This window comes from Sus scrofa, chromosome 18 (assembly GCF_000003025.6).
Source record: "Sus scrofa isolate TJ Tabasco breed Duroc chromosome 18, Sscrofa11.1, whole genome shotgun sequence".
NCBI classification, from domain to species: domain Eukaryota; kingdom Metazoa; phylum Chordata; class Mammalia; order Artiodactyla; family Suidae; genus Sus; species Sus scrofa.
This window is the reverse complement of record NC_010460.4, coordinates 24685672-24705363: the sequence shown is the minus strand read 5'-3', so window position 1 is coordinate 24705363 and position 19692 is coordinate 24685672. Positions and strand designations below refer to the sequence as shown.

The 19692-nt window shown below is 38.0% G+C and overlaps 1 protein-coding gene across 30 annotated transcripts in view; it reads right to left on the bottom strand.

The window, feature by feature from the left end:
- The window catches only part of CADPS2 (calcium dependent secretion activator 2), a 494741-nt gene that overhangs the window by 161924 nt on the left and 313125 nt on the right, over positions 1 to 19692 (bottom strand). The gene's annotated exons all lie outside the window — the stretch shown is intronic.

Here is a 19692-nt window from a genome sequence, read left to right as displayed (position 1 = left end):
TCAATGAAAAAACAGATAACAAATGTTGGTGGGGATGTGGAGAAGAACTGGTGGGAATGTAACTTGGTGCAGTCACTGTGCTCAAAAAATTGAAAACAGAACCACCATATGACCCAGCAATTCCAATCCTGTGTATATGTCCAAAAGAAACAAAACAATAATTCAAAAAGATATCTGCACCCCAATGTTCATAGCAGCATTATTTATAATTATCAAGATACAGAAGCAACCTAAATGTCCATTAATTAATTGATGAAGGGATAAAGAAGATACGGTGTACATATATTTACATATACACAATGGAATACTACTCAGCCACAAAAAATGATGAAAGTTTGCCATTTACAGCAGCATGGATGGACCTGGAGAGTACTGCACTCAGTGAAATAAATCGGAGAAAGACAAATACTGTATATCACCTTATACATGGAATCTAAAAAAATACAACTAGTGAATATAACAAAAAAGAGCTGGACTCACAGATATAGAGAACGAATTAGTGGTTACCAGTGGGGCAAGAGGTACAAACTATTAGGCCTAAAATAAGCTACAAGGATATGTTGCACAACACAGGGAAGATGGCCAATATTTTATAATAACTGGAATATAACTTTTAAAACTATAAATCACTATACTGTATACCTCTAATTTACATAATATTGTATATCAATTATACGTCAATAAAAAAAGTTTAGGAATTGGAGTTCCTGTTGTGGAGCAGTGATTAACGAATCCAACTAGGAACCATGAGGTTGTGGGTTCGATCCCTGGCCTCGCTCAGTGGGTTAAGGATCTGGCGTTGCTGTGGCTCTGGAGTAGGCTAGTGGCTACAGCTCCAATTAAACCCCTAGCCTGGGAACCTCCATATGCCGCAGCAGCGGCCCTAGAACAGCCAAAAAGACAAAAAGTTTAGGAATCATCAGGGTAAATAAAGGCAAATAGGCTTCTTTTACTGTAGGTTTATGGCCTTTAATGTGCCAGCATACATTATGAATCTCCGAAAATGAGACATAGTAGGAGCATTATTAAACATGGAAGTATGGAACATTTTCAAGCACACATATTTCAAGACTTATTAACCAAAGTGAAAGATCTCAATAAATGTTGGGCCACATACACCCCAAAGAAGGTCCAGAGTGGATTTAAGTTTTCAGCAGCCAGTGGCTCAACCTGGCCAAGATCTGTGGTCTTTCCGCTCTGCTTCTCTTGTCTTCATGTTCTTGTCCTGAAGTCTCGCTGGGATAAAACCATAGCTGCCAACATCTCTGGGGCCTCCTTTCTGGTTGTTGCAGCTTAGGTGTAAGGTCACATATGAACTAATCACTGTGGCCAAGGGGCAAAAGTACCATTGTTAGTTAGCCCAGTGTGGGTCAAGAGCTCCTATCTATGGCCAAGAATACTGAATGGTGTAACAGGCAGGCTCTTAAAAGTTCCCCTAAAATAGGGGGTTGGGAGGTGCTATTCCCAGCAGGAGAAAAGGCGGTTTGGTGGACTCATAAATACCTAAATTGCAAAATATCCTACAACACAGGATTCCAGGGAAAACAGTTTGCTTATTGAGATGTCCTTTTCCCACTTTCATCCATCCATCCATCTACCTACCTACCTACTTTAGTATTTTATCATTTTAGGGCTGAACCCACAGCATAGGGAGGTTCCCAGGCTAGGGGTCAGATTGGAGCTGTAACCACTGGCATATACCACAGCCAAAGCAACGCGGGATCCGAGCTGCATCTGAGATCTATACCACAGCTCACGGCAATGCCGGATCCTTTAGCCCACCAAGCAAGGTCAGGGATTGAACCTGCATCCTCACGGGTACTAGTCAGATTTGTTTCTGCTGAGCCACAACGGGAACTCCCCCTTTCCCACTTTTAAAAAGAAACTGAAACTAAGGAAATATAAGCATAACTTTCAGTAGACAAAGATTACTTAAAGAGGACTCAAAAAGGAGCTAATAATGGGAGAAAAGAGATTACATGACAACCTTAAAATTAAGACTTCTCATTAAAGGTACTACAAAGAAAGTAAAAGGCAACTCCTGAGTTTCTAGCTGGCTGTCCTTTTCTGGAGAACCCTGACTGATAACTCTTTGCTCTAGCCAATCTCCTTTTAGGAACTTACTCAAGGAAGCAAATGGACAAGTACACATAGATGCACAAGGAGAGTGTTCACTGCAGCACTGCATAGAAGAAAAACCAACAGTGGTTTAGTTAAACACATTACAGCATGACCATACAGTAGTGTAATGCTATACAGTCATTGAAAGAGATAGGATGGATTCTTTTTCTGGACATAAAATGATTTCTAAGATATGTTATAACATAAAGAGCAGATTAAAAACAAAAATATAGACTGTGTTTTGGATAAACACTACACATACATATGAATAGAATCATATACACTAAAACATTTATGGTGATTATTATTGGGTAGTACAATTATAGCTTTAGATTTTTTTTTAGTATTTGAGGGTTTTTTCCCCCCAAAGAACATGAATTACTTTTATAATGGGATTTTTTTTTGGGGGGAAAAGACCCATAGTGCTGTTTGGGAACAGTGAGGCCAATAACTTGAGACACCTGTGGTTCTTGCTGCTTTTAGGTTTTCCTTTTCTTTTTCTTTCCTTATCTGATAGATGGTCAATGAATTTACTTTTTTTACCTGCACACATCTAAGGCTTAGAGATGAAACCTAGTGACTCCCATAGGAGCTTCAGTTTCCCTATGTATAAAGGGTGGGTGCTTTTTAAGAGCCTAGTGATAAGGGGTAAACAATAACATATTTCTACTATTTATTCTAAAAAATACAGTAACATTACATTTATTCTCATACTTAAGTCCAAAATCCCACCATTCTTCCATAAAGTGATTTAACATGTTATCTTCAAAATACTACGAAACATCTCAGGCATAAAAAAAGTATGATCATGGAGTTCCTGCTGTGGTGCAGGTGGTTCAGAACCTGACGGCAGCAGCTGGGGGCACTGTGGAGGCTCGGATTTTGATCCAAGGCCCAGTGCAGTGGGTTAAAGGATCCAGTGTAGGTTGCAGCTGTGACTTGGATTTAATCTCTGGTCCGGAACTTCCATGTAGCCATTAAAAAAAAAGGGGGGGGTATGATCGTATTCTTACATATATACACCCACCAGCCAGCTTTGCTGAATCACAACTCCTTATATATATACATGGAGTTAATATACTTTATGTCACCCTCCCCCTTTGGACAGATACAGTTATTGCCTATATACCTACTCAAACCCATTTCCTTTTCTCTTGCCAGAGGCAATTATTATGCCGAATTTAGTGTTTATCTCCATGCATGTTTTAACACTTTTATTACATGTAAATTCTTTCCGGTTCCTGAACCCAGTTCCAATGCACCTGTGGGGAGCGGGTGGGGGGTAGTTTCATCACCACCAATAAACAATGCTCTGTACAAGCTGGCTTTCCTACAATTTAACCTAATTCTGACACTGGCTCTAGGGAGAGAACATCAGATTCCACAGGTGAAGGATTCAGTTCAACAAGCCCGCCCTCTCCCTCCCCGACTTGAGATGTAAGTTGCAAGCCAAGGTTGTTTTGTGTTTCTGGGCCGCTGCTTACAACCCTGTACTTCAGAGCCCAGTCGCAAATCCAAGTTGTTAACCTGTGCCTGCGATCATCTGGCTATGGATCAGAGATGCCCACAATTCTTCTCCCACGACCCCTCACTCCGCCTTGGGGTCAATTCATTTGCTAGGGAGATTCAAAACACTCAAGAAACCAAGATCACAGGCTTCCCATGAAAGAATATAAATCAAGAAGGGTCAGATCGAAGAGATGGGGGGATCAAGGCTTGGGGAAGATTGAGGAGCATCCGTGCTTGCTGGTTCTCCACTCTTCCCAAATCTCCACGTGTTCACCGGCGTGGAAACCCTCGGAACCCCCTCCTTTTGGTTTTTATGGAGGCTTCATACATGACTGATTAAGTCACTACCCCTGGGGATCTATTTGTCCTCCAGCCCCTCTCCCTTCCCCAGAAGTCAGGGACCTTTCTGTCCCACCCTCTAATCACGTGGCCCCTAGCCTAAGGTACATTCCAAAAGTCTCTGCATCAACAGAAGACTTTTATCACTCTCATTACTTAGGAAATTCTCGAGGTTTTAGAAGCTCTGTGTGAAAATGGGGATGATGGCCAAATATATGCGCCTAAATACAGGAAACTGAGTGCTCTGCAGAAAACTAAATACGGAAAACTCTGAGTGATTTATAAGATGGAAATCTTATAAATCAGTGCTCTTTAAGTTACTTCTATATTTTTTTTTTTTTTTTTTTTTTTTTTTTTTTTTTTAATTTTATTTTCCCACTGTACAGCAAGGGGGTCAGGTTATCCTTACATGTATACATTACAATTACAGTTTTTCCCCCACCATTTCTTCTGTTGCAACATGAGTATCTAGACATAGTTCTCAATGCTATTCAGCGGGATCTCCTTGTAAATCTATTCTACGTTGTGACTGATAAGCCCAAGCTCCCAATCCCTCCCACTCCCTCCCCCTCCCATCAGGCAACCACAAGTCTCTTCTCCCAAGTCCATGATTGATTTTCTTTTCTGAGGAGATGTTCATTTGTGCTGGATATTAGATTCCAGTTATAAGTGATGTCATATGGTATTTGTCTTTGTCTTTCTGGCTCATTTCACTCAGTATGAGATTCTCTAGTTCCATCCATGTTGCTGCAAATGGCATGATGTCATCCTTTTTTATGGCTGAGTAGTATTCCATCGTGTATATATACCACATCTTCCGAATCCAATCCTCTGTCGATGGACATTTGGATTGTTTCCATGTCCTGGCTATTGTGAATAGTGCTGCAATGAACATGCGGGTGCATGTGTCTCTTTTAAGTAGAGCTTTGTCCGGATAGATGCCCAAGAGTGGGATTGCAGGGTCATATGGAAGTTCTATGTATAGATTTCTAAGGTATCTCCAAACTGTTCTCCATAGTGGCTGTACCAGTTTACATTCCCACCAGCAGTGCAGGAGGGTTCCCTTTTCTCCACAGCCCCTCCAGCACTTGTTATTTGTGGATTTATGAATGATGGCCATTCTGACTGGTGTGAGGTGGTATCTCATGGTAGTTTTGATTTGCATTTCTCTTATAATCAGCGATGTTGAGCATTTTTTCATGTGTTTGTTGGCCATCTGTATATCTTCCTTGGAGAAATGTCTATTCAGGTCTTTTGCCCATTTTTCCATTGATTGATTGGTTTTTTTGCTGTTGAGTTGTATAAGTTGCTTGTATATTCTAGAGATTAAGCCCTTGTCAGTTGCATCATTTGAAACTATTTTCTCCCATTCTGTAAGTTGTCTTTTTGTTTTCTTTTGGGTTTCCTTTGCTGTGCAAAAGCTTTTCAGTTTGATGAGGTCCCATGGGTTTATTTTTGCTCTAGTTTCTATTGCTTTGGGAGACTGACCTGAGAAAATATTCATGATGTTGATGTCAGAGAGTGTTTTGCCTATGTTTTCTTCTAGGAGTTTGATGGTGTCCTGTCGTATATTTAAGTCTTTCAGCCATTTGGAGTTTATTTTTGTGCATGGTGTGAGGGTGTGTTCTAGTTTCATTGCTTTGCATGCAGCTGTCCAGGTTTCCCAGCAATGCTTGCTGAATAGACTTTCCTTTTCCCATTTGATGTTCTTGCCTCCCTTGTCAAAGATTAATTGACCATAGGTGTCAGGGTTAATTTCCAGATTCTCTATTCTGTTCCATTGGTCTGTCTGTCTGTTTTGATACCAGTACCACACTGTTTTGATGACTGTGGCTTTGTAGTATTTCTTGAAGTCTGGGAGAGTTATGCCTCCTGCTTGGTTTTTGTTTCTCAGGATTGCTTTGGCGATTCTGGGTCTTTTGTTGTTCCATATAAATGTTTGGATTGTTTGTTCTAGTTCTGTGAAAAATGTCATGGGTAATTTGATAGGGATTGCATTGAATCTGTAGATTGCTTTGGGTAGGATGGCCATTTTCACAATATTGATTTTTCCAATCCAGGAACATGGAATATCTTTCCATTTTTTTACATCTTCTTTGATTTCTTTGATTAAGGTTTTATAGTTCTCGGCATATAGGTCCTTTACCTCTTTGGTTAGGTGTATTCCGAGGTATTTGATTTTGTGAGGTACAATTTTAAAAGGTATCGTATTTTTGTATTCCTTTTCTAATGCTTCATTGCTGGTATACAGAAATGCAACTGACTTCTGAATGTTAATCTTATATCCTGCCACTTTGCTGAATTTATTAATCAGTTCAAGGAGTTTTGGGGTTGAGTCCTTAGGGTTTTCTAGGTATAGAATCATGTCATCTGCATACAGTGACAGTTTGATCTCTTCTCTTCCTATATGGATGCCTTTGATTTCTTTTGTTTGTCTAATTGCTGTGGCTAAGACTTCCAAAACTATGTTGAAGAGCAGTGGTGAGAGTGGGCATCCCTGTCTTGTTCCAGATTTGAGTGAGAAGGCTTTCAGTTTTTCCCCATTGAGGATTATATTTGCTGTGGGTTTATCATAAATGGCTTTGATTATATTCAGGAATGTTCCCTCTATACCCACTTTGGCGAGGGTCTTGATCATGAATGGATGTTGAACTTTGTCAAATGCTTTTTCTGCATCTATTGAGATGATCATATGATTTTTGACTTTTTTCTTGTTAATGTGGTGTATGATGTTGATTGATTTGCGTATGTTGAACCATCCTTGTGAACCTGGGATGAACCCAACCTGGTCATGGTGTATAATTTTTTTGATATGTTGTTGGATTCGGTTGGCTAAGATTTTGTTGAGAAGTTTTGCATCTATATTCATCAATGATATTGGGCGATAGTTTTCTTTTTTGGTGGTATCTCTGCCTGGTTTTGGAATGAGGGTGATGGTGGCCTCATAGAATGTCTTTGGGAGTATTCCTTCTTCTTCAACCTTTTGAAAGAGTTTCAGGAGGATGGGCACCAATTCCTCTTTATATGTTTGATAGAATTCACCTGTGAAGCCATCTGGTCCTGGGCTTTTATTTGTAGGGAGTGATTTTATGACCTCTTCAATTTCATTTCTAGTGATTGGTCTGTTCAGTTGGTCTGTTTCTGCTTGATTCAGTTTTGGCAGGCTGTAAGATTCTAGAAAATTGTCCATTTCTTCCAGATTGTCAAACTTATTGCCATATAGTTGTTCATAGTATTCTCTTATGGTTTTTTGAATTTCTGCTGTATCCGTTGTGATTTCTCCTTTTTCATTTATAATTTTGGTGATTTGGGTTCTTTCTCTCCTCTTTTTAGTGAGTCTGGCCAGGGGTTTATCAATTTTGTTCACCTTTTCAAAGAACCAGCTCTTGGTTTTATTAATTTTCTCTATTGTTTTTTGAGTCTCTATTTTATTGATTTCTTCTTTGATCTTTACAATTTCCTTCCTTCTGCTGACTTTAGGACTTCTTTGTTCTTCTTTTTCTAATTCATTTAGGTGGAGGGTTAAGTTGTCAATTTGGGATCTTTCTTCTTTTTTGAGAAAGGCCTGGATTGCTATAAATTTCCCTCTGAGCACTGCTTTCGCAGCATCCCATAGATTTTGAGAGGTTGTGTCTTCATTATCATTTGTTTCAAGATAGTTTTTAATTTCCTTCTTGATTTCCTCATTGACCCATTGGTTTTTTAGTAGCATGTTGTTTAGTCTCCATGGAGTAGGTTTTTTCTCTTTCCTTTTCCCATGGTTGATTTCTAATTTCATGGCATTGTGGTCAGAGAAGATACTTGAGATAATTTCTATGCTCCTAAATTTATTGAGATTCGCTTTATGTCCCAATATGTGGTCGATTCTTGAGAATGTTCCATGAGCATTTGAGAAGAATGTGTATTCTGATTTTTTTGGATGTAGTGTCCTGAAGATATCAATTAAGTCTAACTTTTCTATTGTTTCCTTTAGGATCTCTGTTGCTTTATTGGTTTTCTGTCTAGAGGATCTGTCCATTGATGTGAGGGGGGTATTTAGGTCTCCTACTATGATTGTATTCTCATCAATATCTCCCTTTATGTCTGTTAATATTTGTTGTATGTATCTGGGTGCTCCTATGTTTGGGGCATATATGTTGATGATAGTAACATCCTCTCCTTGGATGGATCCCTTAATCATTAAATAGTGTCCTTCTTTGTCTTTCTTTATGTCTTTTGTTTTAAAGTCTATTTTGTCTGATATGAGCGTTGCAACTCCTGCTTTTCTGTCATGTCTATTGGCATGAAATACTTTTCCCCAGCCTTTCACTTTCAATCTATATGTATCTTTTGTCCTAAGGTGAGTTTCTTGTAGGCAGCATATTGAAGGTTTTTGCCGTTTTATCCACTCAGCCATTCTGTGTCTTTTGATTGGGGCATTCAGTCCATTGACATTTAAGGTGATAATTGATAGATGATTATTTATTGCCATTTGATCCTCGTGTTCCAGTTGATTCTATGGTTCTCCATTCTTCTTTTTTTTTTTTTTTTTTTTTTGGTTGGATGGTCTCCTGTTATTATCTGCTTGAGTGTATTTTTTTTTTTCATTTTTTGCAAATGCAATATTTGGTTTTGGCTTGTGGTTGCCCTGTTTTTTAAGTATGCTAACCCCTTCCCATAATTGTGTGTTTTAGCCTGATGGTCCTGTAAGTTCAAACACTTCATTATTATATTAAAATTAAGAAGAGAGACATACATACAAACAAAAAGGATTATTTACCTCCTAACATCCCTTGCCCACATTTTATGGTTTTGATGACTCTTTTATTTTTTTCTTTTTAATTTTATTTTGTTTGAAGCATGTTCATGATTAAATCTGTATGCTGGCTTATTTGAGTGACTGCTCTCTGATTGTATCTTCCTCAGTCCTAGTTCTTCCTCTTCTTCTTCTTCTTCTTTTTTTTTTTTTCTTTTCTTTTTTCTTCCCTTTCCTTCCTTTCTTTTTGGTTTAGAGAAGCCCTTTCAATATTTCCTTTAACCTGGGTTTTGTGTTGCTGTATTCTTTAAGTTTTTGTTTGTTGGGAAAAATTTTTATTTCCCCTTCTATTTTAAATGATATTCTTGCTGGATAAAGTATTCTAGGTTGCATATTTTTTCCTTTGAGCACTTTAAATATCTCTTGCCATTCCCTCCTGGCCTGTAGTGTTTCTGTAGAGAAATCAGCTGATATTCTTATGGGGGTTCCCTTGTAGGTAACATTCTGTTTTTCTCTTGCTGCCTTTAGGATCCTCTCTTTATCACTAACTTTTGCCATTTTTATTATGATGTGTCTTGGTGTGGGTCTGTTTGGGTTCAGTTTGTTTGGGGCCCTCTGTGCTTCTTGTATCTTGAATCCAGTATCCTTTAGATTTGGGAAGTTTCCAGCGATAATTTCTTCAAATATATTTTCCATTCCTTTATCTTTTTCTACTCCTTCTGGAATTCCTATTATGCGTAGATTGGCCCGTTTTATATTATCCCATAGGTCTCTTATATTGCTTTCCAGTTTTTTGATTCGGTTTTCTGTCTGTTGACCAGATTGAGTGATTTCCATTATTCTATCTTCCATATCACTGATTCGTTCTTCTGCATTATTCATTCTGGTTTTTACTGCCCCTAGTTCAGTTTGCATCTCTGCAAATGAATGTTCTAGTTTTTCTTGGCTCCTCCTTATATTTTCTAGCTCCTTTCTGAGGGTATCTGCATTGCTGTTCATATCTTCTCTTAATTCCTTCAGTATTTTCACTATTTCTCTTTTGAACTCCAGGTCTGTCAGACTGCAGAGATCAGTTTCATTGTTGACTGTTTTAGGTGAGTTCTCCTGTTGGTTTGACTGGGGGTGGTTTCTCAGCTTCTTCATCTTGCTTGTTGTCTTCTTTCTCCTTCGGAGGCGAGGTCTCGGTATATATTTAGTACATTGACATTGTCACAGAAAATATTAAATGTTATACAGCTAGTATTTATTTGCCCCTATCTTTACCCATTTTTTGGTGACCATTATTTCTTGAATTATAGTCTATCATTCTGAGTTAAATTTCTTCCCTTTCTCCCCTCTTTCCTTCCCATAAAAGTTGTCTGAATAAATTTTTCTTTTTCTTTTAAAATGTCTTTAGTGCTCCCTTATTATTTGCTTTTTAGGGCCACACGCATGGTATATGGAAGTTCCCAGGCTAGGAGTCAAAATGGAGTTGTAGCTGCTGGTCTACACCACAGCCACAGTAATGTGGAATCCGAGCCACATCTGCCACCTACACCACAGCCCCCGGCAACACTGGATCCTTAACCCACTGAGCAAGGCCAGGGATCGAACCAGCATCCTCATGGATACTAACTGGATTTGTCTCCACTGTGCCACAATGGGAACTCCAGTTCGCCCTTACTTGGGATAATTTAGTTGGTTATATATAGCATTTTAGGCTAGTCATCTTTCAGCACTTTGACAAGATTGTTCCATTCTCAGAAGGCTTAAACAGCTGCACTGAAAAGTGTGACAGAAGTACAAATGTGGTTCCCCTGCAATTTTCCTTTTCTCTCTGGTGTCTCTTAATCTTTGTTATCCTGTAGTTTCATTGTGAAATTTCTAGTTTTATATTTATTCATATTTGTTACATGTCACGTTTGATAATACGTGGGGTTTTTTTTTTTAAATCAATTTCAGATTCTTATCCACTACCTTTTCAAAGGTTGAGTCTGTCTTATTTTCCCCTTTATATTGTCTTTCTTCAAATCCTATCAGGAGTATCTTGAAACTTTAGATTATTTCCTCCATAGCTTTTACCCTCTTTACATGTTTCATGTTTCTGCATTTCTGTATGCTGAGTTCTGAGTAATTTCTTCAGACTATAATATCTTTTTTTTTTTTTGTCTTTTTGCCATTTCTTGGGCCACTCCCGTGGCATATGGAGGCTCCCAGGCTAAGGGTCGAATGAGAACTGTAGCTGCCAGTCTACACCAGAGCCACAGCAACGCGGGATCCGAGCTGCATCTGCGACCTACACCACAGCCCACGGCAACGCCGGATCCTTAACCCACTGAGCAAGGCCAGGGATCGAACCCGCCACCTCATGGCTCCTAGTCGGATTCGTTAACCACTGCGCCACGACGGGAACTCCCCAATTTTTTTTTAATGCCAGATGCCTTGGATATATTAGTTACTTTTTATCCAGAGGTACTTTTATGTTAATTTCTTAGCTTAAGTGTTTCTCTTATATTTGCATAACATAAATTAGAGCTTCCAACACTCTGAGCAAAGACTCACAGTTACATTCTTAGGAATCCATTTTACTCCACATTCAGGGCCTAAGGCCAAACAAATTTACCAGCCTGAGGGCAGGCTTTTTTCTAGTCCACCATTTTGCTGAAATCTAGCTTTTTTAAGTTCTTTATGAGAAAGTCTCTGTTCTAAATTCCCACTTTAAGAATGCCTCAGAGTGTGCTTGCTTACTTTCTTTTTTTTTTTGTGCATGAACAATGAAACTCCTAGCCCCTGACCAGGCAACATCAATACCCTTTGTCCACACTCCAGCCCCAGTGCAGCTACAATGTCACCTTACAAGCTTTACTATTTGGTCCCTGAGGTTTTCCTTTCTTCTTGCAGTTATGTATTTAAAAAGATTTATTATATGTTATCATTTCTAGATGTGTGCCATAAAAAGAATTCTTAGTATTATTTTTAGGACTAGCCAAGACCACCGATTTAAACCCTTTGGCTAATCTTTTGATTCTAATTTTGTTTTATGGAGTTTCTGAACAGTGGGATTAACTTTTATATGGATGAGAGAGACTACACAGGTCCTTTTCACCACATTCCAAGAAAAAAAAAAAAAACTATGATGGTTAGTATATAAAATCAAATGTATGCTCCAATTTGTCTTATAATGAAAAAAAAATTATTAGACACCAGAGACTACTACAAAGAAATTGTTTTGTGATCAACTATTATTAGAATAGAAATAGATTTTTAAGCAAATCCTTCCTGTTTTCCACTTCTTTCTTTTGGAGAATCTTAAAAACCTGACTAAAAGTCTCCTGATGCATCACCACAGGAACAGTCTGGAACCTGCTGGGAGAGAGATGAAAAGCCCAGAAGGTCTGCCTTCCTTGCAGGCTAGCGACAATCGCCAGCGTTTACTGGCTGGGGTAGGTACTAGGTCTGATGCTCCAGACAGACTATCCAGCAAGACTTGCCTGCTTTTATTCACCTCTCTACCTAAACTCCCAAACAGGAAATTACTACCTTCGCCTTTATTTATTTATTTATTTATTTTTGCCTCTTAGGGCTGCAGGTGCAGCATGTGAAAGTTTCTAGGCTAGGGGTGGAATTGGAGCTGCAGCTGCCAGCCTAGACCACAGCCACACCAGATCTGAGCCATGTCTGTGACCTATACTGCCGCTCATAGCGTCGCTGGATCCTTAATCCAGAGAGCGGCCAGGCATCAAACCTGCATCCTCATGGATACTAGTCAGGTTCGTTATCGGTGAACCACAATGGGGACTACACTACCTTCACCTTGAAAATCTCATTTTCTGTTTCTTTTTCTAGGAAAACTCTACTCCTTCCAAGACCCTGACACACTTGTCCTCTTTACCTTTCTAACTGCATTTCCTCTGTGTTTTCCCTTGGTTTTGCCTCTGTGGCTTCTATGCTGCCTGCTGTACGATCCCTGCCTTTTAATTTCTCCATGAAATTCAGCTTATTTCAATTCTCTACTGAGCCACATTTGAAAAGCTATTAAAAATACAAATCACATGCTCATCTTGTTTTTTTAAAAAGAGTCTAGCAGCCCAAATTACATGGCTTGTACTCTTAAATGAGTCCTCTTCCACTTGCGATACAAGCAATAATTGATTTTTAAAATACCAAACACTCCACTAAATAGGTTTAGGAAACAATACACACGAAGCCAAATTCACTCCTTTGTCCAACGAGCCTGTCTTGTGCACCTTTTATGTGATGGGCACAGCTGTGAGAGCCATGCGGGGCACCAGGTCTTACTCCTTCAAAACACACAGCTCCTGGATTTCCTGTCATGGCTCAGTGGTTAACGAATCTGACTAGCATCTGTGAGGACACAGGTTCAATCCTTGGCCTTACTCAGTAGGTTAAGGATCCAGCATCGCGAGCTGTAGTATAGGTTGCAGACACAGCTCGGATCCCGCGTTGCTGTGGCTGTGGTATAGGCTGGTGGCTACAGCTCTGATTCTACCCCTAGCCTGTAAACCTCCATGTGCCTCAGGTGCAGCCATAAAAAGCCAAAAAAAAAAAAAAACAAAAAAAAACAAAACAAAAACCCCAAAAAACCAAAACCCACACAGCTACAACGTGATCATAGTCAGAAAGCCATTAAAATGCTAAGATGATGCAGGAAAAACAAAATGAAACAAACAATAAGTCAAAATATAACTTGGGAAAATAATTACGGAATGATTATTCCTATTAAAAATAAATTCTTACCTTCTCAAAGACATCTGATTCATGTAAGCAATGAGATCATTCTATTTTTTATATAGAGAAAAAGACAAGACCAAAATAATGGAATTCATTGTAAACTGAAAATAGAATGCATTGTAAATTGAAAGTTGACCAGAAAAAGACAATAAGCAATTTCAAAACTGTGAAACATAATAAAATGTATAATTCCATTCTGAATCCCATATCTTATTTATACATATGTCAGACACATATAATAATGCACATGGGTTTGAACTTCTCAACATTATAGATTTACTTTTTGATAGTATTGTCTTAACGCTCTGCAAGGTATTTATTTAACCAGTAAAAATTAGCCAATGGGATGAAATATTGTCACCTTTGCTAGCATTACAGATTTTGATTATGTGCTGAGGATTTTAAGAGGATACACTGGAAACTAGGGACTACGACATCCAGATGACTCAAGTCTCACTAAATCACACATAGTCACTCCCAGAGCTAAGCTTCACTGAAGAGAACACACAAGATTATTCTCTGAAACATGCTGGTATAGAGACGAGGATTCTGGACCATTGAGAAGATGTGGAAATTGACTTTCCCAAGGTCACCCAGAAGGAGACGGTCATCTTGAATCTAGAACCTAAATCTCTTTAATCCAGTAGAATATTCCTTCCAATACACCACATTATAATTCACATTCTGAAACAAAAAGTATCCCCAAATAACAAGCCAATTGCCTCTTAATTTCTGGCAAAGATATTATTTAAGATAGCAGTAAGATATTTCCTGAGATATCTATAAGAATCTGTGAGCAAAGGCTACTGAGGGTGTAGGAGAGAAAAAAAAAAGTGAACTGAAGAGCAAGCCAGTTAAGGCACTATCCATTTATTATTTATCTTCTCTCACATTTAATAACTTGTTTTATACAAATTGTTTATTATATCTTTAATATAAAATTATAATCCTTTTATATATGTAACACTTCTCTTGAATTTTACTTGATCTGATTTATTTGTTTTTGTCTTTTGAGGGCCGCACCTGTGGAATATGGAGGTTCCCAGGCTAGGGGTCGAATTGGAGCTGTAGCCACCAGCCTACACCAGAGCCACAGCAATGCAGGATCTTAGTCGCATCTGCGACCTACGCCACGGCTCACGGCAACGCTGGATCCTCAACCCACTGAGCGAGGCCAGGGATCAAACCTGCAACCTCATGGTTCCTAGTCGGATTCGTTTCCGCTGTGCCACAACAGGAACTTCTTGATGTGATTTTAATACTGCCATCCTAGTTTCTGTGTTTTTGCCTTTTGTTTGTGGTATATCTCACATATGAATTTTGGTTTTTATCCCATTCTGAGTATCTGTTAATAGGTCCATTTAACTCATGTATACAAAAAAAATCACATATACATACATATACACACACCCTACTGTGTTCCATTATATGGTTACTAAAATTTCTCTGGCATCCCGTTTTTAACCTACACTACTAAAATTTTTCAAAAACATAACCGACCCTGTATTTTCTCTATTTACTGAAAGATAAATCATTTTTTACTGTCCTGTATATAACTTGAGAAATGTAGCATAATTTTATCTCCCCATTAATTTTCACAAAGTCTGGAGTTCAGGATTCACATGCTGTCAAAATTACTTATTTCATATGCCTATAACTTACTTCAGGATTTTTTTCATATTCATGAGTCAAAATACTTTATAACAGCAATTTAGATTTAGCTCTATTTCATCATTACATGCTTTAACTCTTCTATATTTTAAGGTTGATACTTCTGAGGTACTACACTCATTCACCTTTCAAGTATCAGGAATTCTTTCAAAATTTTCAGGAGGGTGAATTGTCTGTTTTCTGAATCTCCACCTGTATTATACTATTTTTTCCCAGTACTTTTATTCATGAACAACTTCTTGGATGTCTACTAAATCCTCAAGTCACACAATGTGTAGATACTCTACTGATTTTGTGGCTGAGTGTTCAGGAGATATCTCAGGTAACATGTGCATCTTTAATTGAAAAAGTATTTTGAAAGCAATGTTTGGACAAAGATCTCCTCTCACTAAATTTCCTGAAATGTGAGAAGTCTGTTTACCCCCAGGATAATTTAAATATCAGAGAAAAGCAGAGACTTTTGTTATACTGGATATTTGCTTTCTTTCCTTAGTATTTGCCATTGTGCACAGTTTTCATTTCGGACTTTCAGAGCTTCTCCATCGTCTTCTACAGAACTGATGGCATTTTATACGGTGTTCGTTGTCTGCATTACTGCCTAAAATGTACACATCAATTAGCTGCACTTTTACTGCCTTCTGATTTCTACTAGACCTCTTTCATTAACCTGTCAATTCATCTCATTTGCACACACTTTTTAACAGAGCCCATTCCTCAGCAATTTAAAACATAAAATATATTTGGTTTCGACACGACAGAATCTCTTCATAGGTCTCCATCAGCCCCTCCCCTCCCTTTTATCTGTCGCTGAACAGTGATTTTCAAGGTCTGATATTTGCTAAATGATAGGAAATCCTCATTGATTCCCTGAAGTCTCTCACTGGAGTATGGTCACAATCCCCCTCTTCAATCTCAAGAGCAAGTAGAAATGAACAGTTCTCTCTAATCCAATTTCCATTCTCCAGCAGGCATTTATGTGGTGAAGTTTTGATAGGTATTCATGCTGCAACTGTATGACTCTTTACACTCAGAAGCAAAACAAAATATTCAGAAAGATTTGCTTTTAGCAAAATTGTGGAAAGATCTAGTTGTAAAATGACCAAATATTAAAAAGAAGAAGATATATCACTATGCATTTGGGCCATATAACTTGGATTTTTTTTTTTTTTTGAGACGCTGAATACTACTACTGTGACAAAGGTTCTGTTTCCCTCTACTTATTTAAGTGAGCCAGGCTTCCTCGTGCTTACATCTTTCAAAAATTATATAAACAAAAAAGGAATTAACACGAAACCCTTTCTCATTATGGAATAAAAATCCATTCACAGATAGATTGGAAGGGAAACCATATCCTGCTCTTTAAGACAGGCATTTCCAAGAAAATTTAACTTTAATAATTGTTCTTCAAAATGTGTCAGCTGTGTGCTACTTATAACTGCAATTATACCTTAATATAAATCTTTAATACTTAGAGCCTTCCAGTTACAGGAGGTTTTGTCTATCTGCTTCCTTTTGACTGTTTTATTTTCTTCAGGTGAGGTAGTTTGACTGACTTGGTTTGTTCAGAAGGACAAGGGGAAATCATTATGGGTGTTGACAATAAAAAAGCTAATGATCAAAATTCTTTAGGAAAAGGGGCTTGTTGGCCTTCCTGTGTTATTCTTTATATCTAAAATCTCTGTTCTCTGGATCTTTATTTTGGCTTAAACAAGAGAAATTTAATGTTCGGCAGTGCTGGAGGCTACAAGTTTAATACTGAAGTGTCTGCAGGTAGGTCCCTTCTGAGGGCTGCGAGGGATAATCTGTTCCCTTTTTCTCCCTTCACTTGTAGCGGGTTGCTGGCAATTTTTGGCATCTCTTGGCTGTGGAAGTATCATATCCATCTCTGCCTTCATCTTCACCTGGCATTCTCCTTGTATGCATGTCTGCTTCCAAACTCCCTTTACTTATAAGGACACAACTCATACTGGATTAGGGGTGCACTACTCTCAAGTATGATTTCATCTTAATTACACATAAAAATTTGGGATCTTCAAATAAGGTTACATTCTGAGGTACTCGTGGGTTAGGACTTCAACACAGGAGGGTTTTTTTTTTTTCTTTTTCTTTTAAGTCCAAGTTTTAATTGCAGCAGACAAAAGAGTGATCAAGAAGATTTCGATGTATACTTATTTCCTACAAATAAAATTCTGTTGGGGAAAAGCCATGGAATTAAGAATTCAAGGACAGACTTATGGTTGTCAAGGGGAAGGGGGATGGAGTGGGATGTCTGGGAGTCTGGGGTTAATAGATGCAGACTTGCATTTGGAGTGGATAAGCAATGAGAGCCAGCTGTATAGCACAGGGAACTACATCTAGTTCCTTGTGATGGAACATGATGAGGATAATGTGAGAAAAAGAATGTGTATATGTATATATATATGTGTGTGAATGGGTCACTTTGCTGCTCAGTAGAAATTGACAGAACAGTGTAAATCAAATATAATAGAAAAAATAAAAATTATAAAAAGAATTCAAGGAGAAAAAACTAACATTTTTGCAATAACTATAGAGGTAAAAGAATCACAACGGTATTTAAATTCTATTCTATTATGATTGATTTAACGGTTTTATTTTAGAAACCGCATCCATTGCAATTAAACTTATGAAAAGTTTACAATGATCTGTAGTTGTAAAAAATTAACTTAAATGACATACCAGTAAACAGCTTGATGAATGATGTGAGTGCCTCTTTCTATCTGGTCTTTTTCAAGGAAGACATATCTGGCCCTTCATGATTTTTAGAGATATGAGAATTAGTCTTTCATTGGCTACTAGTTGGAATGGTAAACAACTAACTATAGTTTCATGTATAGCTACAATTTTCGTTATCTTCTTCCATGTTCTTATAAGTAGTTTCCCCATTATTCATTTATTCAACAAATATTTATTGGGTATCTACAGTGGATTTTTCTAGGCCTTGATGATACAACAATATCCCCAGCGTCAGAATCAAAAATAAAAAAACCAGAAAAACAAAATTAATCTCATACAGTGAGATGGAAAAGACCAAATTACAAATAAATAGAAATACCTAAAACAACTTAGGGTGGTGAATTGTTTTGAAGAAAAATAAAGGAGAGTAGAGTATGCCATTGAAGGGAGTCTAGTTTTGATAATGTGGCCAAAAAAAGGGGCTCTCTGAAGACAGTCATATTAAGATACTTCAGTTGCAAGTGACGTGGGATAAGCCAGCTTTAACACGTGGTTGAAGTCCCACTTTCCCATCCCCCTCTACTGCTTATTCTTTCCAACTTATCTTTGGCAAGACCTTGGACAGATCACCTTAACTGCTGTGGAGCTCAGCTTGATATTCGGAAAAGCAGAGACAACAATGCATGTTACATGGCTCTGAGGAAACTGGAGATAAGTGACAAAGAGCACCCAGCCCCAAGCTTGCCTGTTACATGTTAGTCACTCAATAAATCAAGCCCATTGTCAGAGAACCATCCCCATGCTCCTCCTCTACCTCTCTGGTGTCTTTCTACAGTCATTTCATTTGGGTTAGAGATGCAGTTTGGAATGACCAAGGACTGGCGACCACTAGGTCCCAGCTTTCTGCTTCCCAGTCTCAACTGCTTCTGTCCCTCTTGATCCTTCTACTTTTCCCCAGTCTCATGGGTTGTTTCTTTTCATTAAGAATATAGTGACTATGTTGCTGAAGATACTTGTTGAACAAATAGGTAAATGGGCAAGAAACGGAGGAAGAGAAGAAAAAGTGGAGATGCCTCTAAATACAGTTTTAGATATTACTGCCTCCATTTCTAATGGACATTATCTTGAACATATACGCCAATGGGTATTTTAAAAATTATTCTCTTAAAAAAGATTAATCTCTAAAGCTCTTTCCGTAAATTACGTTCATGTTGCCATGCATTAAAGAGTCCAGACTTGATAGGCATAATGCACCTGAAATGCTAAAAATCTGCCTAGCCACTTAAGATCTAGCTTTAAAAACTATCAAAAGGCTACTTGTCTTTTACATGCAATGATGTACTAATGCAATTATGCACTAATTCTAAAATCTTTAGAGATCCTAAATAAAAACTGCAATCAAAAAACCATCTTTTACAGAAATCACCTACTTTCCCAAGCCATGGTGATTTTTACGATAAAGTATGAAATATCTGTTTTATTTTGCATTTTTAAAAATATTATAATATCTCAAAAGTCACCTAAGAGACCTGGAGTCTAGCATAGATAATTGGGCCCAGACTTTTAATGAAGAGTACAGATGGAAGAGTAACAAAATACCAACGTCTAACCAAGCTGTCATTGACAATTAAGAAATCTGACCCAGGGGACAACAGAAAAAAGTGCAGTCTGGCTTTCAAATACTTTGGCTCAGGAAGCAACTAACTACCAACACCATCCTTTTGACTCTTTGGCTCCTGATTCTATTTCCATAAAATGATGCATTTAAACTTTTAAAAAATTTTTTATTTATTTTTAAAGTATAGTTGATATATAATGTTGTGCCAATTTCCGCTGTAGAGCAAACTGACCCAGTCGTGTATACACACACACACTCCCTTTCTTAAATTATC